At 38.7% G+C, this 6,765-nt stretch overlaps 1 protein-coding gene across 2 annotated transcripts in view; it reads right to left on the reverse strand.

The window, feature by feature from the left end:
- The window catches only part of vdr0 (vitamin D receptor), a 79,514-nt gene extending 74,757 nt beyond the window's left edge, over nt 1–4,757 (reverse strand). Inside the window, exons 1-2 of one of the 2 annotated variants that reach the window (XM_014146371.2) lie at nt 4,542–4,757; nt 3,923–4,064 (exon numbers count right to left, since the gene is read on the reverse strand). The gene's annotated coding sequence lies outside the window, so the exon portion shown is untranslated. The remainder of the gene's footprint in view (nt 1–3,922; nt 4,065–4,541) is intronic. The other variant, XM_014146374.2, reaches the window with a different exon arrangement.
- Nucleotides 4,758–6,765: the final 2,008 nt, after the last annotated feature.

The raw sequence follows: 6,765 nt of genomic DNA on the forward strand, positions 1-6,765 counted from the left end.
GACCACCCATCAGAGATGATTGCAATACAGTGTGCTTTCTCTATGATTTGCTTGACCTTCACTTGAACTCTGCATCCAGCAAATGAGTAGATAAAGCATGTCTGGTTGGAGGGGTGTATGCTGGGCGAAGAACATTCAGAAATCTCTTCCAATACACATTGCCTGTGAGCTTGAGGTGAACCAGTTGCATACACAGCTCGAGCAAAACATTCATCAGCATCTCTGACTACGTTCCTCCATTGAGTAAAAAAAAAATGGATTCCAGGAGGACCCTGAGCTGTTGCTATCGATAAGGTGTCTGATTCATCATTTTCACCTCGAATAGAAGTAGAGGGACTTTTGTCAGAGCTTGTTTGTTTGTGAGTGGAGGGAACTTTATGCACTTGGCCAGATGATTCTCATCTCTGTTGCATTCTTCACATATGATTTTTCACAGTATTAGCAAATGTACACAGCTTTTCCTTCTACATTAGCTGCAGTGAAATTTCTCCACAAATCAGATAGAGCCCGTGGCTTTTCCCTGTAAAGATTTGATGAAAAAAAATGAGTAAAAAATAAATAAAATACAATTCCATGTACAGATAAATAGTTAAGCAGTTAATCAACTCCTTTATAAGATAAATGTTTTAAAATGAAACACTCAGTTAGCAGGCTCAACCAAGCTAAAACCCACATGGTAGCAAAAACTGACTAAATCATTTCTAACTTGTTAACAATTTCTGCTAAACACACTTTGCTGTAGGCTACTATTTACTAGTTAACAAATCATGTGTCATAAAATATATATTCACCTGACCCAGTATTGTAATCAAAACTTACCAGAAAGCATGTAGTCCTTGGCTCAGACAGTGTAGTAGTGTGGGCTCAATAGCATCTCATTAGTGTGCAAGATCTTGAGAATCAGCTGCACATGTGATGGAAGAATGCACTGTGCATGCAGAGGGTTGCAATTCCATTGAATTGGGGATAGTTTAACCAAAATAGGCCACAATACCTAGAAGTTCCTTATGTGTATCATATCCCACAATAAAGTTCACTGTTACAAGTTAACTTTTTTGATGAATTTAAGCAAAATTCCTGGGCTTAAATTTACAGAGAAATTTACAGAGAAATTCCAGGTAATTTAGTGGAAGGTTTCAGACAGTTTGCAAACCTAGATAGAGATGTGTTTTTTTTTTGTTGCAGGGCCTGCGTCTCAATCCACCACATCCGCCAATATCGCCCTTCCGCATCTGCGGTGAAAGGTGGCAGAGCTACAGTGGTGTTTGTCAGATCATAGACTTCCCAAAAATCGATCTTCTCACAAAAACGTCTGTAGCATCCAAACAGTTTGGCCGATTATGACCACTATTGAAACCAGAGACTCTCGTGAACACGATGGTGTTCTCCACTTTGATCTAGGATGCCCACAAGCCTTGTATGAAGGTACCTGGAACCAGTTTTTAAAAAATGAATGGAAGTATATGGAGATAGTTTAGTGTCTGAAATAAGGGTAGAAATAAAGAATTTTACATTTTAGTTCCCGTATCTTTTTTTGGGACCCATATAGCTATTTTAGTGAGTAAAAAGGGCAACTCAGAAACTTTTCAACCTCATATTCATTATCTCCATCATCAAACCAGTGTCTACATAAGAAAAAAAATGGCACATTTCTAAGTTGCAGGAAAAAAAAGAAAAAAATTGAATGTAAAGAAGTTATAACTGATGATATCAAAAGTTTAAACATTTTAAAAGTAGTGATTTTCAAACAGATTCAGTGATTTGGGGAGAAAGAAATACCATCCCTATGGCTAGAAACAAATTGCAGGTTTTGAAAATCATTGTTTTTCTTACATTTAAATCCTACCCTGCATTGTTTTAGGACCTTTCTGATCTTTTTTGACCACAAATGATAGAAAGTGCCTTTTTCACATATGTAGACAATTGGCTTGGTGCTGAGATAATGAATATGAAGTGGCAGAGTTTCCCTTTAATATAATAGTTTAAAAAAACATTCACATGCTTTCAAGAATAACTATTTCCCTAATAATCTTGTTTACAAGGACACATTTAAAAGCAGGCTACCTGATGGGACGTAAAAGAAAATCACACTACCACATTTTTACAAAGCCTATTCGATTCCATTTAGGACAGACCTGTCAGAACCTTATGATTTATCTTTTGACTGTCTGTTTTGCCATGTACAAATGAGTAATTCAATGTGTTTCTATGGGCTATAGCAGCAAAGGCCAAAGTACATTTTAGAAATGTTAGATATTTTTTAAGTGGGTGGTTGTATTAGCAAAAAGTTATTAAAAATATGAATTTCAGCAGGACTGCAGTTGTAAAGGAAAAACAGAATCATTTTCAGAATTGACATTTTCACAAGGACCGACTGATAGTAACTCAATAAGTAGGTTTACAATTAGTAAGTTTACCCAATAAAAATGATATTAAACCGATTATGCAATAATCATGTAAACACCATACTCTGCTCATCTTAAAAAAGGTACACTAGGTAGAAAATCACTGTCCTGGTTGCTAAAATTCAAGTAGTTTGCCTAATTTCAGTTTGTGAGAAAACAAGTGTAAAGAATCATTGTACCATTTAAATCGCTGTTAAATATATTTTCAATAACCCCAAATAATGTATTTTTCAGATTTTTGAAGCTGGTGTACAAAACAGAAACTAAAAGATGCAAAAACAAAACTTAAGAATGGGAAGGTAGAACAGATACCTTTCTTAGACTTGCTTTCGATGAGAATGACAGATCGATAAGTCACATTTCTACATGAATTTGCTCAGGTCCCCAAAAAGTTACATATTGCAGCTTTAATCTGCGTAAAGTCAAAATCAAGAGAGCATTCGCGGATTAAAACACCTGGTTTTCTGAGCAATCTTTCGAAATGATTACGACACGTAATGACCTTAAATCGGCGTACAAGCGGTGCATTTGATCTGCGCATGTGCTAGCACCAGCCGAGCGAGCCTCCCTCTTCAGCGTGAGTGAAGTGTTTTCGGAACTGAATGCATGCATCTTGGAAGGAGTTTGCACATACAAACTCTATATGTACGAACTCAGAATCGAATATGCTTAGCAAAAATAACATGTTCGCTGTGGTGGAACGTTTATTTTGATTGCCAGTTTTCTGCTAGTGCCGAGCAAGTTACTTTTTGGTTTTCAAACAACTAATAACAGTTGCTTTGGGAAGCATCTACTTGAAAATACATGATCTAAGGGATTGATAGTTGGTATTCAGCAGTCATAAAAGTATGCCTCATTTACTTTGAAGAACTACAAAATAGTGATTTTGTCAGATAGCATAGGCAGCATTTCTATAGAGATGAGATGACTTGGAATGAAATAGTCAGTGAATAAAACAAATCATATACGCAACTGAAATATTTGAATTAAGTAAAATAATGTGAATAAATGGTTAATAAGTGATAAGCAGTAATGGGCGGTCACTACCATCATGGGACTTTTATTGGCCGTTTTATTATGTCTTGTTACAGCATTCAACCCGCATAATGCATTCGATGTTTAAAAATAATTATCGAACCCAAACCAAAAAGCACTAATCACTCAGCACTATTTTCTGCATTTATCAGATTGCCATCAGGTAACCTGATTTCAGATGTGTTCATGTAAAAAGTATTATTAGGTTCTTCTTGCAAAGTAAGTAAACGTTTTAATCTAACTGTTATAATAATCCGACTATACAAAATAATCGCTTTTGTGTGCATGTAACCGCACTGAATGTTGTTGCTAGCAAATCCCGCGACCAGATATCAAAACTCAATTCAGCCTCGATAAGAAAAATGAGTTGAGCGTTCCTCAGCTAGCTGCATCACAGTCCCTGCTGTGGTGGATGAATCGAGTTTGTGACTAACGTTAGTTAACTAGCATTATGCAAACTTGCTAAAAAGCTATGTTCATACCTGATGTGGCATGTCACGTTTCTTTACTTTGCTGGGTAGGGTCTCGGGAACTGTTAAACTTGTAGCCAGGTCGAGAATTTTCCAAATGTTTGGTAGCTGGTGAACGTATTCTTCGTTCAATGGAAACTTTTCTGGTGTTAAACTGAAAGAAATGGCAATGGATCACACAAACCTTACGTAACCGTAACGGGCTAGCTATAAATAAAGACGATAAATCAAAACATTTATTATGCAGAACAAAATAGCTAACGTTAGGAGTATAACTCGCAAACAAGTAATATTGTAGCAAGATAGCTAGGTAGCCATATTAAGTAGCTCGTAAAGTATATAACAATAATATTCACCAACATTACCAAATTAAACGCAGTAAAATTACATTAGCTAACTACATTGTCAGCAACTTCAAATATTAACAAACTAGCTGCCTACAAATGCCGCGAGCTAGCCGCGCAGTTGCGAAGCGCCAGAAAAGCGTGCAGCGCTGCGCGAGCGAACAATTTTTTCAGTGTCAAACGCATCAAAACACATATTACTGAAAGTCAGTGCATCATTATCAAATGTATTTAACGTGTGCATGTTATAAAGACCAAATTGTAAGCTTATTAGTAAAAATACTTACATTAATCCGTACGGAGGCAAATCTTTAATCTATCCATAAATAGCTACAACCACCACTTCTGCGTTGTCCCGCCCCACAGCTCAGCAGAAAGGCATATCTGTAAGTATATCACCACAAGCAACCAATCATAACAAACATGTAAGAATAATCTCTCTTTTTATTGGACAGGAGGAGCATGACAGTCTCATGTTTTTGGTCGAATAGAACTCCTCTGAATTTATTGAAGACGATGCCCCCCCTGCCATATAGGGGTGTGTCCTGACGTCATAGAAAACCAGCGAAGAGCTCAACAATTCGGCTGTTGTGAAGTTTGGAATTATGTGTATTTGGGGATTTCTCATAATGACTGAAAGGAGAATTGGTGAATGTTGTTGTTTTTCTACAGTGAGCTATGATTCTATCGCAAGAAAGAGACATTAACAATGTGGATACAAAAATGTAAAGTGTTTCTGGTTATGAATTATACATTGTCAAAGGCTGCATCAAAGCCTCTCTTCCTCTCTGCATTGAAAACGAATGCCACATCCCGAAGAGGAGGGGAATCAAGAGGTTAGGGGAACTGATTTTGTATGCAGCCCAGTGTTGTTGAGTTAGAGCTTAACTTGGGGCACATGCCTTTCTGGAGGTAGTCTGAAGGAATAACTGTCAGGCCTCTTTGTCTGTCAGTGATCATGTGTGAAGGCTGCGAGCTGAGCTTGGCTAGGTTGGTTTCACTTACAAATAATGGAGGATTTCAGACCTTTAAACCAGAGCCACATCTTTGACCAGTAGGCTATTAGAATTTTTATAGCACCAAGTGGTTCCCCAAAGCCATATTGTGAACAGCAGGACACATGCTCACTCATCACTCATTGGAAAGTGGTGTTGTTGTAGAGTCACATGGGCCCCACTCAGACGGTTTCCTGCGACCTGGGTGTGTCTCTCAAATCTAACCTACCAGAACTCTCCTCACAAAGCACTTTGCAGATGGCTAGATGTGTGTAGTGTGGAGGAGGAGGCTCAGTGTGTAACAGTGACCGCATGAAGCTTTGTCTGCGTACCTTGTGTGGGCGTATACATGTGTGTGAATGTGTAGGCAATGGTTAGTGGTCTAGTCTTTCAACGTGCTCATACACACAGCATATGATGGAGTGTGTGAATCTGGCGTGAGCGCCATTGTGCTATGTGTACATGTAAATGAACATCTGGCAAGGTATGTGGGTTGCATGTGCAACAGAACAGGCATGTGTAATATTTTCCCTGTGCCTTTATGTGCCTGCGTCTGCACGTGCAGGAATCTAGGCCATCCCTGTGGCTTTGTGTCTGAGGGGCGGATCAGTGTATGTGGGGGAAGTGAGGCATGGGGGTGTGTGGTGGTGCCTGGGTCAGGGGTGTGTCCACTGTGTAAACACAGTGCAACTGAGGAACAGGAGACACTCTCTCCCTCTCAAATTCCACCCCATGCTCACACCCCCTCCATACACTAGGCATCCTCTCTCCCGAATGCAGACTCCACTGGAAAATAAACAAGCCACAAATTCTCTGGATTCACCTCCATTGGTGGAAATTCCCATTTGCCCAGTGCTCTTGATGGTGAGTGAAATGTGTATTAAAGGATGATGCACAAAGGACGTTTGCAATTTTCAGTCCATCATGTTTACTGTTCTGCTTTTACTGTGTTCACCACAAGGGCACATATCCCAGACTGTCCTATTTAAAAAGCCCCAGAGCCACAGTGAGTCCAGCTGGAAAAGCAAATAAAAGCTCACGGACCAGGCCCATGACTCTATGAATGCAGTCTTGAACTTGAACTCATGGTGAATGTAGTAAGTTTCAAATGAATTGAAATAGAGGCTCTATCCGCTATAAAAGTAATAATTTACCATTTAATTATCAATGATATGACATATTCATAAATCCTAACACTTATTGTGACCTCTTGCTGCATTATGCCTTATTTACAAAAACTGACTTCATTTTATACAGCCCTGTAGGCGGCTTGGGTGAGTTCCCAGCCCACTTAACCCAAGAGAAATGTTTGATAGACAATTTCCACTTATTTGAGGAACATTAACAAGCAGCAGCTTTGTCTGAAAAGGATTCTCACCCATCTACGTATAACCCTTCCTCTGAGATAAAGTATAGAGAAAAACAATACAACACAAATCATCCTGGTAATAAACACATAATCAACAATGTGAAAAAATACTGGTAACTGCCAAAATAAAGGAAAGACCAACATGAA

The sequence above is a fragment of the Salmo salar genome, chromosome ssa15 (assembly GCF_905237065.1).
Source record: "Salmo salar chromosome ssa15, Ssal_v3.1, whole genome shotgun sequence".
Classification (NCBI taxonomy): Eukaryota; Metazoa; Chordata; class Actinopteri; order Salmoniformes; family Salmonidae; genus Salmo; species Salmo salar.